The 17878-nt window shown below is 46.7% G+C and overlaps 1 long non-coding RNA gene across 1 annotated transcript in view; it reads right to left on the reverse strand.

Annotated features, from left to right (window-relative positions):
- The window catches only part of LOC142143738 (uncharacterized), a 713023-nt gene that overhangs the window by 319469 nt on the left and 375676 nt on the right, over positions 1 to 17878 (reverse strand). The window lies entirely within an intron of this gene.

Genomic DNA, 17878 nt, shown 5'->3' on the forward strand with positions numbered 1-17878 from the left:
ACTCTAGGATCATGACATTTATGTAGTAGTTCCAAATGGAAGGCAAAACTGGGAAGTTCCAATAAAAAAAAGTATGACCAGGATACATATTCAGGTTGCTGTTCATGAACCGTTTATCACACTTGACAGTGCACCTTTGGAAGTTCAGTGGTCCAAAGAGCACAGGCAATAGACTGCTGAGCATTGAAGGTGATATGATCAGATGAATCATCCTTCACCATGTTTTCTAGATTCCCTACCACATACACAGAGACACACTAGGGTCTACTGGGACGATCATGGTCCACAAAGGAGCTTTTAAAGGTCTATGGGATCTTATTGTTGAAATGTACCATCAGGGGAGGGATATAAAAGAATTTAAAAGGCATTACATGTACCATGGAACTATCATAAGTAAGTGGAGGAAATGTGGCACAAAAGTGACACTGCCAAGATCAGGACATCCCATCAAAGCTGATGAGAAGACAAAGAGAAATCAGGGAGGCTACCAACAGGCCAATGGCAACATTAAAAGAGCTGCAGGAATTTCAGGCAGAAACTGGTAACTCCCTGCATGTGACAACAATCTCCCGTATTCACACATACCTAGGCTCTGTGAAAGGGTGGCTGGTCGAAAGCCATTTCTCACAAATAAAAGCATCCAAGACCTTCTAAATTTTTCAAACAAATACATTCAATCACCCAAAACCACGTGGGACAGGTCTTATGGTCTGATGAGACAAAGATTGAACTTTTAAGCCTTTGCGCCAAACATATTTTTTTAGAATAAAGTCAACGCAGCTCATCACCTAAAGAACACGATACCTACTGTGGAGCACAGTGATGCAGCATCATGCTTTTGGGGCTGCTTCTCTTCAGCCACGACATGGGGTAGATCAGCATTTAGGGTATAATGAATAACTCCAAATATCAATATATTTTTGCATGAAACCTGCTGGCCTCTGTTAGAATGCTGAAGATGAAGATGAATTTCACATTCCAACATGATAACAATCCAAAGCACACATCCAAGCCAACCCAGAAATGGCTTGAGAAAATGTAATGTCCCAATCAGAGCCCAGACCTCAATCCCATTGAAAAATTGTAGATTGACCTAAAGAGGTCATAAGAGACCCCCTTACAATGGATGGACCTTGAACTTTTTTGCAGGGAAGAGTATAATAGAATTGCCAAGTGTGTGAAGTCTGTAGAGACTTATTCAAAAAGCCTCACTGCTGTAATAAAAACAAGGTACTTCCACAATGTATTAGTATAGAGGAGTGCATAGTTTTGCAACCAGGTGATTGTAGGTTTCTCAGATGAGCACGCCCCGGCAACACATGACAGCAAGCACATGTGCAGGGACACCTACAGCCTGCGGGCTAATTTAACATCCAATTAATTAATTAAACTGTGCCTGGGGAAGATTTCAGGGCAAAGCCCTGATTGGCTATCTTCTGTATTTAAGGCAGGGAGGGCTGAGCCTCCCTGCCGGTTATAGCGTTCTGTTACTAGTTTGCTGACCTGCTCCTGTGCTGTGTTTGGTGTTAACCTTTGGATTAATTTTTGTGTGTGACCTCTGCCTGTTACCTGGACTCTGAACCATCGCTAGTTGCCCTGACCTTCTGTCTGTTACTTGGACTCTGAACCATCACTAGTGGCCCTTACCTTCTGCATGTTACCTGGACTTTGAAGCATTGCTTGTTGCCTTGACCTTCTGCCTGTTACCTGGATTTGCATTGTTGCCTGTGGCCCTGACCCTGCTTGTATCTGACGTCTCCGCCTTTGCTCTGTTAGGCCAGTCGGACATTACCATCTCTGTTCCAGTCCGCAGACCTCTGGCCTGTCCCTACTCCATGTATTACCTCCCACTCCTTAGTGCTGCTGTGTGACCATAAACTTGTACTACACTGAGTATAACATCTGGGGGCATCCGAGTACCTGTGAGCATAACCAGTCTCTACAGTAAAGGTGGCTGCTAGTAACTTTATGACACACTGGTGGCCATAACACATTCTAGTGATTTGTATACAATACAGAGAGCATTTTAATGACAGATTTAGAATACGCAAAGCATCCTAATGGGCAATTTACCATTTGAGACAGGATGGACCACCTATGCCACCTTGTCTGTTGTTGATGGGAATCGGCTGGGCTTACATTGCCACCGTTCCCTTTCAGTATCCCAAATGCACCCTCTAACCGCAGTAGGAGTGGCTTAGAAATGCTGCCACCACTGGACTCCTTACCGGCATCCACTACCGAGTTTCTTCTGGGTAACTGAAGCTGTTAATGTACCCCGTTACTGGTGTACCTGAGCTAGTACCCTTGACCTCTTCCTATGGATCACGGTTTCTGTGGATGTATCCCCCCCTGGCTTATCACACTGGCCAGAGCTGCTGGGTAGTGGGCAGAGCGGTAGTACCAGAAAGCTGGGTCCAAACATCAGAACAGCCGGGAACAGATTAGAGTTGGGTCTAATCTGTAGGTCACAGGGATAGAGAAGTTTCCAAGCAGGTCTTTGAAGCAATTGATGTTTATTTGCTCACACTGGTTGAAGGTGCCAGTGAGCAAGTCAGACGAAACAAGAAGAGCAATTTTCAATACAAAACAGTACTTTTTTATACAGTTTTGGACATCGCCTTACAGGGTAAGCCAGCCCCCTGAGGTTTGAGCTATTTTTAGTATCAGGATGCAATATGTTTATCTAAACATGGATTTACATGCAATGCAAAGCTAACAATATTTACACTTATCTGTGATATCCTAAAACTTGCTGTGATTTCCTGAATCTTGTTTTAGACACAGAGGAACTCTAACAACAAGTCTAATTAAACCTTCCTGTGCATTCAGGTGTTGGACCCTCAGACATCAAAAGGTCTAATTAACATGAAATTAACATGGGTCCTTCAGATAGTTGCAGAATACACATTCCCTCCACTCTATTGCTAACTTGAGAATTCCCAATAAAAAGTTACAAAACCCCAAACAAGCAATTTCCCTACACCAAAATACACAAAAGACTTCCTAAACAAATGCTTATTGCATCGGATATGTACCTCAGAAACAATGCATTTCTTCTACCAAAGTTAAAACAAAAATGAATTTCCTCCCCTGGTCTCAGAAGTAAAGATACTTCCTTTACCAAAATATACACAATATCAAAAATAAGTACATTTGCAATTATATAAATAAGCGCCATGCGCTATTTCCTCTACATAAATTTATACCATAAGTTATTTATAAGTGATCCAGTCACACCATTATACAATACAGAGCAACTTGACCGATATCCAATATAGAAACAAATTTAATAAATACTATAAAATACAGAGTAGATTCTAGTGATTCTAGTCTACATAATACATAGACTGCTATCTTTACAGTGCAGGCCTCTAAATATCTGATGTTACGGTGCAGAACCAGAGCCGGATTTAGACCTCATGTGGCCCTAGGCAAGATACTGGTTTGGGCCCCCTCCCTGAAACAATTCATAGCACTATATTTTTCTCTTTCATCCAGTCTGGGGATCACTGCTTACCATGGGTTGTGGAGGGGAGCTCGGGAGTTAGCACCTAGCTAGTTAACTTTAGCACTGCTGACAGACCCCTCCCCTCTACAATCCCTCTGCCTCTTCCTCTTCCTATCAGTTTTTTCTGGGTGCCCAAAGGAGTTGGTCTTGTTTAGAAACAGCTAATGATTTATTTTACTTTATTTTTAATAACTTTAATTTTTCTTTTCTTTTTAGACATAGAGTTATACTAGGGCAGAGCTGGGAGTGTGTTCTATATATAGAGAACACACTCACAGAAACTGGGCAGCGGTGAGCGGTCAGAGGGAGCAGACTGCTCTCAATGGCAGAGGATTAGCGGTCACAGAACAGAGTGACAAGTGGTCTCCCGGACCGCTGTCACTCTTGGAGGCTCCAACGATAACCGGCACTGCCATTATAGGCACAGAGCGCCGCTTATCGCATTACCTCGCCGGCGGCCATGATGACGCCATCGGTCCGCGGAGGTGCACAGAAGAAGGAGGAGAGTCGGGGGCCATACCAAGATCCCCCCAAAATAGGAGGGGGCATCGGGGTTGTCACTCACCGGACCGTGAGTGCCTCTGCGCTGGTGCGTGGCTCCCTGGCCTTCCTGCCGGCACCTGTCCTGAACCGCGGCCGTCCGCCATCCTGATGGACTGCGCATGCGCAGCACCCAAGAACTCTTGTGACCTTTGCTTTTAATCTAATTGGTTGATCAGGCAACTCTCCCTATTTAAGGCACCTGTGCTCATTACCTCATTGCCTGATCTTGAGTCTCATTCCCTGTGAGTCTCTGAAGGTGTCTCCTGTGTTCTACTAGTGTCTTCAGTTTCCTGCTGATTCCCCGTGTTACTCATCGCTGGTTTCCATACCCGCTACAGTCTCCTGTGTTCTACTAGTGTCTTCAGTTTCTTGCTGATTCCCCGTGTTACTCATCGCTGGTTTCCATACCCGCTACAGTCTCCTGTGTTCTACTAGTGTCTTCAGTCTCCTGTGGATTCCCTGTGCTACTCATCGCTGGCTTCCATACCTGCCACAGTCTCCTGCTTCCTGCCTGTGTCCTCAGCTGGTCTCTGTTTACTGCTTCTACTTACCTGTGGTTCCTATACCCGTTGCTTCCGTTCAGCGTCTCTGCAGTCCCTGCATCTTCCTGTAGACAGACTGTTCTACTGAATAGCGGTATGCCTATTTGTTATTGACTTTCCACAGTTACTATGCATATCTGCTAGGACTAGCTTCTCCTCTCGGCAGCGGTATCCATACCCGCTATAGACTGTTATTGTTACGCTGCATATCTGTGCTGAGCAAGTCTCTCTACCCAGCAGCGCCACACATACCGTCATAGACTTTGCTGGATACACTGCATATCGGTTGGGATCAAGTTCCTCTGTGCTCTCCAGTGTCTTCATCCTATTACCCTTTGTATGCCTCCACTCATCGGCACCTGTACACATCCTCACCTATTAAGCAGTGGTACAACTTGCTGTACGCAGACCACTGACTTCCCCGCTACCTACCTGCACCTGGACAAGTCTTCTCACCATAAGCAGTGGTACAACTTGCTGTACGCAGACCACTGACTTCCCCGCTACCTACCTGCACCTGGACAAGTCTTCTCACCATAAGCAGTGGTACAACTTGCTGTACGCAGACCACTGACTTCCCTGCTACCTTCCTGCATCTGCTCACATCCATCCTGATCTCCGTGTTCAAATCTGCCTTTCTACAACAGCAGCTAGTCGCTGACTCATTGACCAAGATAGCTGCAAGTCACTGACTTTCCTATTCTCTATTGGCATCCTCTCTCCATCTGCTGTGCTATATGTTCCGCTAGTCACCCTGCTACCAGAGGACCGTTGTGTTAACTTCACCGCTCTGGTAAGCCCAGTCATCTGGTGAATTCCTGGGCAAGACTCCTAGTGCCCGTGACAGTAAGATCAGGCCATGACAGACCCAGGATCGGAACCAACAGCTAAAGAGATGCTGCAGTATCTGGTCACCCGAATCGAACAACAAGATGTTCGCCAACAACAGTTGTTGCAATATTGTCAGGCTTTAGCCTCCCAAGGAATCCCTGAGCAAAATGTAGCAGCTACTGTTGATCCTCCAGTACCTCCATCTTCTTCCCCAGTGCCATCCCAGGTGGCTACTGCCTACTCCTTCTAAATATGATGGAGATCCCAAAACCTGTAGGGGCTTTCTTAATCAATGCTCCGTTCATTTTGAACTTCAACTTCATAACTTTTCTACTCATCGTTCCAAAGTGGCCTACCTCATCTCTTTGTTTTCCGGACAGGCTCTCGCATGGGCCTCCTTTCTGTGGGAAAGAAATGACCCTTTATTACAAGATAGTGCCATGTTTATTTCTACGTTTCGAAGTATTTTTGATGAACCTGGTCGTGTTATCTCTGCAGCTTCCAGTATCCTCCGACTACGCCAAGGGTCTCGGAATGTAGCTCAGTATGTCATTCAATTTCGGATACTTGCCTCTGAACTTCAGTGGAACACTGAGGCACTGATCGTCGCCTTCTGGCAGGGGCTTTCCGATAAAATTAAAGACGCACTGACCTCACAAGAATTACCCTCCTCCTTGGATGATTTGATTTCCCTTTGCCATCGTGTAGACATGAGGTTTCGTGAGAGAGATTCCGAGAGAGTAACTTCCTGCAAAGCGCCTCTTCGCTCAGTATCCCAAGTTCGTCACTCTCCACCTCCAGTAGAACCTATGGAGGTAGGTCGCTCTAAACTAACATCAGAGGAGAGAGAACGAAGAGTGAAAAATAGACTCTGTATCTATTGCGCTGACTCTACTCACATGCTGAACTCATGTCCTAGGAAGTTGGGAAATACCAGGCCCTAACCAGTTCTGGAGAGGTAAGGTTAGGGTCCCTGGAGTCCTCTCCATGTTCTACGAATGTGAAAGTTTGTGCCTTTGATGTCACCGTTTCCTTTGCTACCAAATCCTTTGTGTCCCAAGCACTTATAGATTCTGGAGCTGCTGGAAATTTTATCTCTAGTTCCCTAGTGAATCAATGGTCCCTACCAGTAATTTCTTTAAAGGTACCTATTGCTGTTACTGCTATTGATGGATCACGTATAATTAATGGTCTCATTACTCAAAGTACGTCTCCACTGACTCTTCAAATTGGAGCCTTACACCAAGAAAAAATTTCTTTACTGATCCTTCCTGTTACTACCAGTCCCATCATACTAGGCCTTCCATGGCTCCAACTTCATTCCCCTCAGATTGACTGGAACACTCCTCAAGTCACTTCCTGGGGTCCCGAATGTCGTCATCGTTGTCTCTCTCAAGTTGTTCCACTCAAAATACAGCAGTCTTCCATTTCACCGTGTCCACCGGGCCTCCCTCCACAGTATGCTTCCTTTGCGGATGTGTTCGATAAGGTTCGGTCAGAACGCCTTCCTCCTCATCGGGCATGGGATTGTCCGATTGACTTACAACCTGGCAAGAGTCCTCCTAGGGGCCGTGTTTATCCACTTTCATTACCTGAGACTCAAGCAACATCTGAGTATATTAAGGAGAATCTCCAGCGAGGATTTATCCGACCTTCTACCTCTCCCGCTGGAGCGGGGTTCTTTTTCGTGAAGAAGAAAGATGGATCACTACGTCCCTGTATAGATTTTCGTGGACTCAATGCCATTACCATCAAAAATCGGTATCCTATTCCGTTAATTACCGAGCTCTTCGATCGCATTAAGGGAGCCCGGATCTTTACCAAGTTGGATCTTCGAGGTGCCTATAATTTAATCCGGATCAAGTCCGGAGTTGGTCTCAAGATGGATCCAGAGAAGGTGAACGCTGTATTACGTTGGCCCCAGCCAACTACTCTCCGAGCAATCCAACGTTTTTTAGGTTTTGCGAATTATTACAGACGCTTCATTCAAGGTTTTTCGTCCATTGCCTCTCCTATAGTGTCCCTGACCCGCAAGGGGGCTAACAATAAACAATGGTCCTCTGAGGCTCTTCAAGCTTTCCAGTCTCTCAAGGAGTCCTTCTCTTCCGCTACTGTTCTTCGACAGCCTGACGTGACGCTTCCCTCCTTCCTAGAGGTAGACGCCTCTAATGTTGGCCTAGGGGCCATATTATCCCAAAGATCGGAGCAACAAAAATTCCATCCTTTCGCCTTCTATTCCCGAGGTCTTCTACCCGCGGAGAGGAATTATACCATCGGGGACAAGGAGTTGTTGGCCATAAAAGCAGCATTGGAGGAGTGGAGATATCTGCTGGAGGGAGCTCGTCATCCTGTAACCATTTTTACGGACCACAAAAACCTGTCATATTTACAGTCAGCCCAATGTTTGAATCCCCGTCAAGCAAGATGGTCTCTTTTCTTTTCCCGTTTTGAACTTATTATAACCTTCAAACCGGCTTCCAAGAATAAAAAAGCAGACGCCCTGTCTCGGGCATTCGTGACGTCCTCAGACGTTGAAGATGGTCCTAACCATTCTATACTAGACCCCAAATGTGTGTCTCTGGCCACTTCGTCCACCAAGGTGCTACCATTTGGGAGAACCCTCGTGCCTCCATCTCTAAGGAGGAAAATTTTGTCTTGGTTTCACGCCTCACGTTTTTCTGGACATTCGGGTGAACGCAAGACCTTAGAAGTCCTTTCTCGAAGCTACTGGTGGCCCTCTATGAGGAAAGATGTCAAAGACTTTGTGGCTGCTTGTGAGCTATGTTCCCAGTTTAAAACTTTCCGCAGAACACCGGCGGGATTACTTCAACCATTACCCATTCCTTCCAAACCTTGGACCCATATTAGTATGGACTTTGTCACCGATCTTCCGAGTAAAAAGTGTAATACCATCTGGGATCTGGGTAGTGGTAGATAGATTTTCGAAAATGGCACATTTCGTTCTTTTGACCGGTTTACCTTCTTCATCTACTCTGGCTGATTATTTCATCAAAGAGATTTTCCGAATTCATGGATGTCCTTCTGAGATTGTTTCGGATAGAGGAGTGCAATTCGTGTCCAGATTCTGGCGAGCCCTTTGTAAGACCTTGGGTATTCGATTATCACTCTCATCCTCCTACCATCCTCATTTAAACGGACAGACCGAGAGAGTCAACCAAGATCTTGAAACTTTCATAAGGATGTACTCGTCAGCCAACCAAGACAACTGGGTAGATTTACTTCCATGGGCTGAATTCGCCCATAACAACATGTATCACGAGTCATTTTCAAGAAGTCCATTCTTTGTGGTTTACGGTCACCATCCGTCTTTCCCGGAATTTCCTGCCCTCCCTCCCACCCAAGTTCCTGCAGTGGAGACTGTTTGTCAGACCTTCAAGGATATCTGGTCTCAGGTTAAATCCTGTTTAAAGAAGACATCTGCCAGATACAAGTCTTTTGTGGATAAAAAGAGGCGGGCTATTCCACCACTTAAGATTGGAGACCGCGTATGGCTTTCTACCAAAAATATTCGCTTGAAGGTTCCATCTATGAAGTTCGCTCCTCGTTTCATTGGTCCATATAGGATCACTCAAGTGATAAATCCAGTCTGTTTCAAACTTCTACTACCTAAGAACCTTCGTATCTCCAACGCCTTCCATGTGTCATTACTCAAGCCTCTTATCATCAACCGTTTCTCTGTTCCTCCTTCAGCACCTCGGCCAGTTCAAGTTCATCAAGAGGAGGAGTTTGAGATCACTCATATATTAGATGAAAAAATTTCACAAGGAGTTCTTCATTTCCTTGTACTTTGGAAGGGCTTTGGCCCAGAGGAGCGTTCGTGGATCCGGGCAGATGATCTCAACGCCCCAGCTCTTCTGAAGAAATTCTATTCCAAGAATCCGGGTAAACCCGGCTCCATGTGCTCTGTGCCCACCTTTAAAAGGGGGGTACTGTCACTCACTGGACCGTGAGTGCCTCTGTGCTGGTGCGTGGCTCCCTGGCCTTCCTGCCGGCACCTGTCCTGAACCGCGGCCGTCCGCCATCCTGATCGACTGCACATGCGCAGCACCTAAGAACTCTTGTGACCTTTGCTTTTAATCTAATTGGTTGATCAGGCAACTCTCCCTATTTAAGGCACCTGTGCTCATTACCTCATTGCCTGATCTTGAGTCTCATTCCCTGTGAGTCTCTGAAGGTGTCTCCTGTGTTCGACTAGTGTCTTCAGTTTCCTGCTGATTCCCCGTGTTACTCATCGCTGGTTTCCATACCTGCTACAGTCTCCTGTGTTCTACTAGTGTCTTCAGTTTCCTGCTGATTCCCCGTGTTACTCATCGCTGGTTTCCATACCCGCTACAGTCTCCTGTGTTCTACTAGTGTCTTCAGTCTCCTGTGGATTCCCTGTGCTACTCATCGATGGCTTCCATACCTGCCACAGTCTCCTGCTTCCTGCCTGTGTCCTCAGCTGGTCTCTGATTACCGCTTCTACTCACCTGTGGTTCCTATACCCGTTGCTGCCATTCAGCGTCTCTGCAGTCCCTGCATCTTCCTGTGGACAGACTGTTCTACTGAATAGCGGTATGCCTATTTGTTATTGACTTTCCATGTTTACTATGCATATCTGCTAGGATTAGCTTCTCCTCTCGGCAGCGGTATCCATACCCGCTATAGACTGTTATTGTTACGCTGCATATCTGTGCTGAGCAAGTCTCTCTACCCAGCAGCGCCACACATACCGTTATAGACTTTGCTGGATACACTGCATATCGGTTGGGATCAAGTTCCTCTGTGCTCTCAAGTGTCTTCATCCTATTACCCTTTGTATGCCTCCACTCATCGGCACCTGTACACATCCTCACCTATTAAGCAGTGGTACAACTTGCTGTACGCAGACCACAGACTTCCCCGCTACCTAGCTGCACCTGGACAAGTCTTCTCACCATAAGCAGTGGTACAACTTGCTGTATGCAGACCACTGATTTCCCCGCTACCTAGCTGCACCTGGACAAGTCTTCTCACCATAAGCAGTGGTACAACTTGCTGTACGCAGACCACTGACTTCCCCGCTACCTACCTGCATCTGCTCACGTCCATCCTGATCTCCGTGTTCAAATCTGCCTTTCTACAACAGCAGCTAGTCGCTGACTCATTGACCAAGATAGCTGCAAGTCACTGACTTTCCTATTCTCTTTTGGCATCCTCTCTCCATCTGCTGTGCTATATGTTCCGCTAGTCACCCTGCTACCAGAGGACCGTTGTGTTAACTTCACCGCTCTGGTAAGCCCAGTCATCTGGTGAATTCCTGGGCAAGACTCCTAGTGCCCGTGACAGGGGTATTCAGCGCTGCAGGAGACCTCTTCAAGGGGTCTCCATAACTCTGCCAGAAATAAGGAAAAGTTCCTTTTTAAAAAAAAAAAAAAAGAGGAGAGACAGAAAGCTGCAGAGGGGGGACTATCACAGAGCTCCCCTGCTCTGCAGCACAAGTGGTACACTCTGGACTTCTGGCGCCAAAAGAAGCCCGGGAAGGAACTTATCTTGGAGGGAGCAGGCACCAGGACACTGCTGTTGGACTTCTCCCCTGAGTGGCCCTTTTGGCTAAGTACCAAAACATTTCTTTAACCATTTACAAACTGTATTTTGTTGTTACAAGAGGGAGGCTAGTAAGGATTATTGTATTTTCTTACTTGCACATATATCTTTTTATCTGTTACACACATACAAGTACAACTTTTATTACAGATTAGTTGGTTACTTGTTGTTTACTCTGTCTCTCAAAATTATCTAAGTGTGTTTGGTGTGCTTTTCCTTTTAAAATGTCAGAAAAGGGAAAAGGCTCTATGGCTAAATATTTTACATGTTCCAGATGTAAAGTTAAATTACCATATGGGCAGAAAGACCCGTTGGCGCTCTGCTCAGTCTGCGAAAGAGAGGTCCCCTCTGCACAAACCCAGCTCCTTCCAGCCCCACTGACGGAGGAACCGGCCTGGGTAGTTTCCCTGACACAGTCGGTTTCCTCTTTAGCACAGATGATCTCCCAATCTACTCAATTGTTATCTAGTGTGGCAGCCTCTGTGACTAATACGCTATTACACCTGTGGGGCTCCCTGCTGCCACGGTTTCTACTGAAACGGCTATAGCAGGACCTTCCTCTTTGCTTACGGACCAGCCACCTGTATCCACAGAACCGGCATGGTCCTCAGCATTTATAAAGGGTTTGGACAGACTTAACCAGTTACTTGAATCCCCAAACCTGCCCCCAGCTAAAATCCGCTAATCCTCTCATGGTCCTTTCAGATTCGGAGGGATTTTCAGAAGAGGAAAGAGAATCAAATTTGGAATCTGACCAGGGCCAATCCTTGGAACAGGAAGAAAACACTAAATATCAGTTTATTGATGATTTGGTTTTAGCGGTGAGGCAGGCGTTGGACCTCCCAGAAATGGAGGATCCTAGTCCTAGAAACAGAAGTCTCTTTAAGAAGGCCAAAAGAAAGGTTATTCGATTTCCCCCTTCTGTAGAACTCAGAGATATTGCAGAAGGAGCCTGGAAACAGCCTGATAAAAAGTTCTCTGTTCCAAAGAGGTTCTCTTCCCTGTATCCATTACAGGAGGAGGACGTGGCTCGCTGGGAGGAAATTCAGAAAGTAGATACTCCAGTAGCCCGTTTGGCCCGACACATTCTCCTTCCAGCCCTGGGCTCAGCAACTCTGCAAGATACCACTGACCGCAGAGTGGAATCTCAATTAAAATCTATATTTGTAGCAGCGGGTTCTTCCTTTAGACCCACTTTTGCTTCAGTTTGGGTTGCTAAAGCCATGGACGCATGGGCACAGCAACTGGCAGAGTCCTTACAGGATTCAGAATTGATCACCCTAGCTTTACATTTAAAAGAGACATCAGGGTACATTAATGAGGCGGCTCAGAGCACAGCATCTGTGTCCTCCTCTATTCAAGGTGCGTCAGTTTCAGCTAGAAGAACGTTATGGCTGAAATCCTGGGAAGGGGATTCAGAATCAAAGAAATCCATGGAATCCATTCCTTTTACAGCAGCAGTTCTGTTCAGCCCGGAATTAGATAATATGATTTCCCAGGCAACGGGGGGCAAAAGCACCTCTTTGCCGGTCCTCTCCGGTAGAGGCCGGGCCCCACGGTTTAGCTCCTTTCGTCAGTCCTTTCGGGGAACCTCCTTGCCCAGGGGACAGTCGTTTAAAGGTAGACAACAGAATTCTCGAGGCTTGTCTGTCAGAGGCAGGTCCTCGTTTGCAGCTAGGCGCCAGGCCTCCAAGACTCAGGAGAAGCCTGCGTCCTGACTGCTACTCTATTCTCCAAGAGATGGCGCCGGTGGGGGGACGTCTGTCTCTTTTCAGGAACAGTGGGCAGCGTCATCCCAAGATTCGGGGCATTATATCAAGAGGGTACATGATAGATCTGCTGGGGCCGATACGACAGCGCTTCTTTGTAACCCCGCTATCCCGAGATCCACAAAGAAGACAGGCAATGCAGGCCTGTGTTGCCTCTCTTCTTTCGCAAAGAGTCATTTGCAGGGTCCCAGACAACCAGAAAAGGAAGGGATTTTTTTTTAAGATTTTTCTGGTCAAGAAGCCGGACGGGTCCTTTCGACCCATTTTAAACCTAAAGAGCCTCAATGTGCACTTACAAGTGGACACATTTCGTATGGAGTCCCTGAGGTCGGTGATAAACGGCCTAGAGAAGGATCACTTTATGGCGTCCATAGACATAAAGGACGCATACCTCCCATTTGGAGAAATCATCAGTCTCTCCTGAGGTTCACAGTGGAGAATTCCCACTATCAGTTTCGGCTCTTCCCTTCGGCCTCTCCACAGCTCCAAGGGTCTTCACAAAGATCATGTCGGTGATGGCAGCGTGTCTTCACCTAAAGGGAGTTCAGGTCGTTCCTTATTTAGACTATCTACTCATCAAATCCTCCTCAGAGATTTGCTTACGTCAGCACTTATCACTCACTATAGCGGTTCTCGAGAGCCATGGGTGGCTGATAAACTTAAAGAAATCCCAGGTGGTTCCGTGCCAACGCATGGTCTTCCTAGCAGGTCTTGTCCTCTCCCAATCCCTCAATTCATTTGTGCATGCGGCTGCTTGGGAAGATGGTGGCCTCCTTCAAAACGATCCCTTTCGGTCGGGCTCATTCTCGATGCTTCCAGTGGGATCTGTTAACAAAATGGTCAGGATCCCACCTACGTTTGGATCTCCAGAGAATCTCGCTGTCTCCGTGGGCGAGAGAATGACTCCAGTGTTGGCTGAATCAGGATCACATGTCGGTGGGCAGGTCTTTCGCTCCATGGTCATGGATCATAGCCACAACAGATGCCAGCCTGAGAGGTTGGGGGGCGGTAATCCTGCGCCTCCGGCTCCAGGGACTTTGGTCTGTTCAGGAATCAGCCTTATCAATCAACACGTTGGAGTTGAAGGCAATTCTTTTAGCTCTTCAGGGGGCCCAGACCCTCCTTCAGGGCTACCCAGTCAGAGTTCAGTCCGACAATGCCACCGCTGTGGTATATGTCAACAGGCAGGGAGGAACCAGGCAGGGAGGAACCAGGAGTGCAGCTGCAATGCGAATTGCAGCTCAGATTTTTGCTTGGGCAGAACAGTATGTTCCAGCAATCTCGGCAGTGTTCATTCCGGGAATAAAGAATTGGGAGGCCGACTACCTAAGTCGAAATCAAATGATGCCGGGGGAGTGGTCTCTCCATCCGGAAGTATTTCAGTAGTTCAGAGGTGGCGTCTTCCGGATAAAGATCTCATGGCCTCAAGACACAACAAAAAAAAGTTCACAGGTTTTGCGCAAGGGCAAGAGACCCCTTAGCGGTAGCGGTGGACGTCATGACCATGTCATGGGAATTCAGGTTGGGATACCTGTTTTCCCTGATTCCCATGCTTCCTCGCATGCTCAGGCGAGTGAGGCAAGGCGGTCTGCCGGTATTTCTAATAGCTCCCTCATGGCCACGTCGAGTGTGATACGCGGACATAATCTCCATGGCAGAAGGACAAGGATATCGTCTTCCGTCACGAGATGACCTTCTTCAAGGTCCCTTTCGTCACCAGAATTTACCTCAGCTCAGATTAACGGCATGGGTGTTGAAGCCAGCCTCTGGGGGGCTAGGGGTTTCTCCCCCAGTGTAGTGAACACTATGCTGCAAGCTCTAAAGCCGGTTTCGGCTCGCATCTATCATCGTATTTGGCGAGCCTATATCAGATGGTGCGAAAATAAGTCCTGTCACACGTCTTCTTTTCGCCTCCTTTGCTTATTGGCCTTTCTTCAGGATGGCCTGGAAGCAGGGCTCCATTTAGGTTCCTTAAGAGTTCAGGTATCAGCACTTTCAGTTTTCTTTCACCTGAAGTTAGTGGATTTGCCAGACATCAAGACTTTTCTTCAGGGATTCTTACATATTCAGCCTCCCTATGTTCCGCCTACAGCACCATGGGATCTTAACCTGGTACTGGATATGCTTAAAGGGCCTCCCTTTGAGCCTTTACTGGTGGCAGATTTTAGGTGATTGACCTGGAAGGTCATCTTTCTTTTGGCAATTGCATCGGCACATAGGGTGTCGGAATTGGGAGCTCTGTCTTGCCGGGAACCATATCTGGTTTTTCACGATGACAGAGCGGTATTGAGAACACTCCCTTCCTTTGTTCCAAAACTAGTGTCGGCTTTCCATTTGAACCAGGAAATTGTAGTTCCGGTCTTTTCATCTACTTCCCATTCTGATCAACAATCTATGGAAAAGTTAGATGTGGTTAGGGCTCTCCGTATTTATGTCAAAAGAACTTCTCAGATTAGACTAGGGATGTGCACCGGCGACTTTTGAGGTCTCGTGTTTTGTGTTTTGGATCCGGATTTTCATTATTTTTGGGGTTCGGATTTGTCTCGCAAAACACTTGACGAAAGGTCTCGGTTCGGATTTAAGGTTTTGGATTCGGATTTTTTTTGGAAAAAACATAAAAAGTTTAAAAATCAAGTTTTTGGGCTTATTTTCACTCCTATGCTATTAGTAACCTCAATAACATTCAATAACAAGCATTTCCACTAATTTACAGTGTATTCTGAACACCTCACAATATAGTTATTAGTCCAAAACGTTGCAACGAGGTATCTTTCTGGACTGCGTAGAGGAGTGGGTCACCACAATATATATAATAAGAAAACCATCAACTTGTATGATTCGCACCAATAAATGTACCTGGACTGCGTAGAGGAGTGGGTCACCACAATATATATTAAAAACCCTGAACTTTTATGATTCGCACCAATAAATGTATCTGGACTGCGTAGAGGAGTGGGCACTGGGCACCACAATAAAATATATAAAAAACCTTCAACAGGTCTGCATTACACTGCACATACGGCTGCTCCTCCATCCTCTCCATCATATACATGTTGGAGTTTTAGCGTGTGACAACCTCTTGTTTTTGATAATGTCAGTGCATTTTGAATATTTTTCAATTTGCCCCACACCACTGAATGTACTTTATCTATGATACGCATCTATCTATCTTGACTGCGTAGTGTGGTGGCCCCGGTACACAATTTGGTAGCGAGGCCACAATATAATTAAAAAACCCTCCACGGGTCAGAATTCCACCAAAAAAGGGTATGGACTGCGTAGTGTGGTGGCCCCGGTACACAATTTGGTACCGAGGCCACAATATAATTAAAAAATTGGGCATGGCAAACGACTGTTGATTGGTCATATAATGCAAAAAAAAAAGTTCCAAGATGGAATTGTCCTTGGGCCCTCACACCCACCCTTATGTTGTTGAAATAGGACATGCACACTTTAACAAACCAATCATTTCAGCGACAGGGCCTACCAAACAACTTTGGCTGAAATGATTGGTTTGTTTGGGCCCCCACACCAAAAAAGCTATTCATCTCTCCCTGTACAGACTAAACAGGCTCTACTGAGGCAAGATGTCGTCCTCATCCTCAACTTCTGATTCCTCTCCCCCTACAGTGTGTACTTCCTCCTCATCACACATTATCAATTCGTCCCCGCTGGACTCCACAACCACAGGTCCCTCTGTAGTATCTGGAGGGCAGTGCTGTACTTCATTGAGGAATTGATTATTCATTTTTATAAACATCATTTTTTCAACGTTATGAGGAAGCAACCTCCTTCGCCGCTCACTGACCAGGTTCCCCGCTGCACTAAAAACTCTTTCCGAGTACACACTGGAGGGGGGACAACTCAGGTAAAATAGAGCCAGTTTGTACAGGGGCTTCCAAACTGCCTTTTTTTCCTGCCAGTAACAATATGGACTGTCTGACATGTCTACTTGGATGGTGTCAGCAAAGTAATCATCCACAATTTCTTCTATTGTGACAGCATCCAATGCAGCGAGAGTAGACATGTCTGCAATGGTTGGCAGGTCCTTCAGTCCGGACCAGATGTTATCAGCATCCCCGCCAGTGCCTCTTTTGGGAAAACTGAGCTTTTTCCTCGCAGCCATAGATGTGGAAGAAAATGAGGGTGGAGCTGTTGGCATGTCACGGTCCTCTTCAGAGGACAATCTCCTGACCAGCAGGTCTTTGAACCGCTGTAGACTTGTGTCCGCCGGAAACAGAGACACAACATACGCTTTAAACCGAGGATCGAGCACGGTGGCCAGAATGTATTCCTCTGACTTTAAAAGAGTGACCACCCTCGGATCCTGGCAAAGCGTATGAAGGGCTACATCCACAAGAGCTACATGCTTGGTGTAATCGCAATGGCTTACCAGCTCCTCCCTCACTTTCTCCAGCTGCTTCTGCAACAGCCTGATCAGGGGAATGACCTGACTCAAGCTGGCAGTGTCGGAACTGACTTCTCGTGTGGCAAGTTCAAATGGCTGCAGAACCTTGCACAACACGGAAATCAGTCTCCACTGCGCTTGACTGAGGCGCATCCCCACTCCTTTGCCTATGTCGTAGGTGGCTGTGTAGGCCTGAATGGCCTTTTGCTGCTCCTCCATCCTCTGCAGCATATAGAGGGTGGAGTTCCAGCGTGTCACAACCTCTTGTTTGAGGTGATGGCAGGGCAGGTTCATGCTTTTTTGATGTGCCTCTAGTCTGCGGTAGGCACTGGCTGAATGCCGAAAGTGTCCAGCAATTTTGCGCGCCACCGCAAGCATCTCCTGCACACCCCTGTCACTCTTGAGGTAATGCTGCACCACCAAATTAATGGTGTGGGCAAAACATGGGACGTGCTGGAAATTGCCCATATTTAATGCCCGCACAATGTTACTGGCATTGTCTGACACCACAAATCCCCATGAGAGTCTAAGTGGGGTAAGCCACTGGGAGATAATTTCCCTCATTTTCTCTAATATGTTGTCAGCGTTGTGCCTCTTATTAAAGCCTGTAATACACAATGTTGCCTGCCTTTGCACGAGCAGCCATTTTGTAGTTGCTGCTACTGATGCAGCTGTTGCTGTTGCTGCG

The sequence above is a fragment of the Mixophyes fleayi genome, chromosome 3 (genome assembly GCF_038048845.1).
Source record: "Mixophyes fleayi isolate aMixFle1 chromosome 3, aMixFle1.hap1, whole genome shotgun sequence".
Classification (NCBI taxonomy): domain Eukaryota; kingdom Metazoa; phylum Chordata; class Amphibia; order Anura; family Limnodynastidae; genus Mixophyes; species Mixophyes fleayi.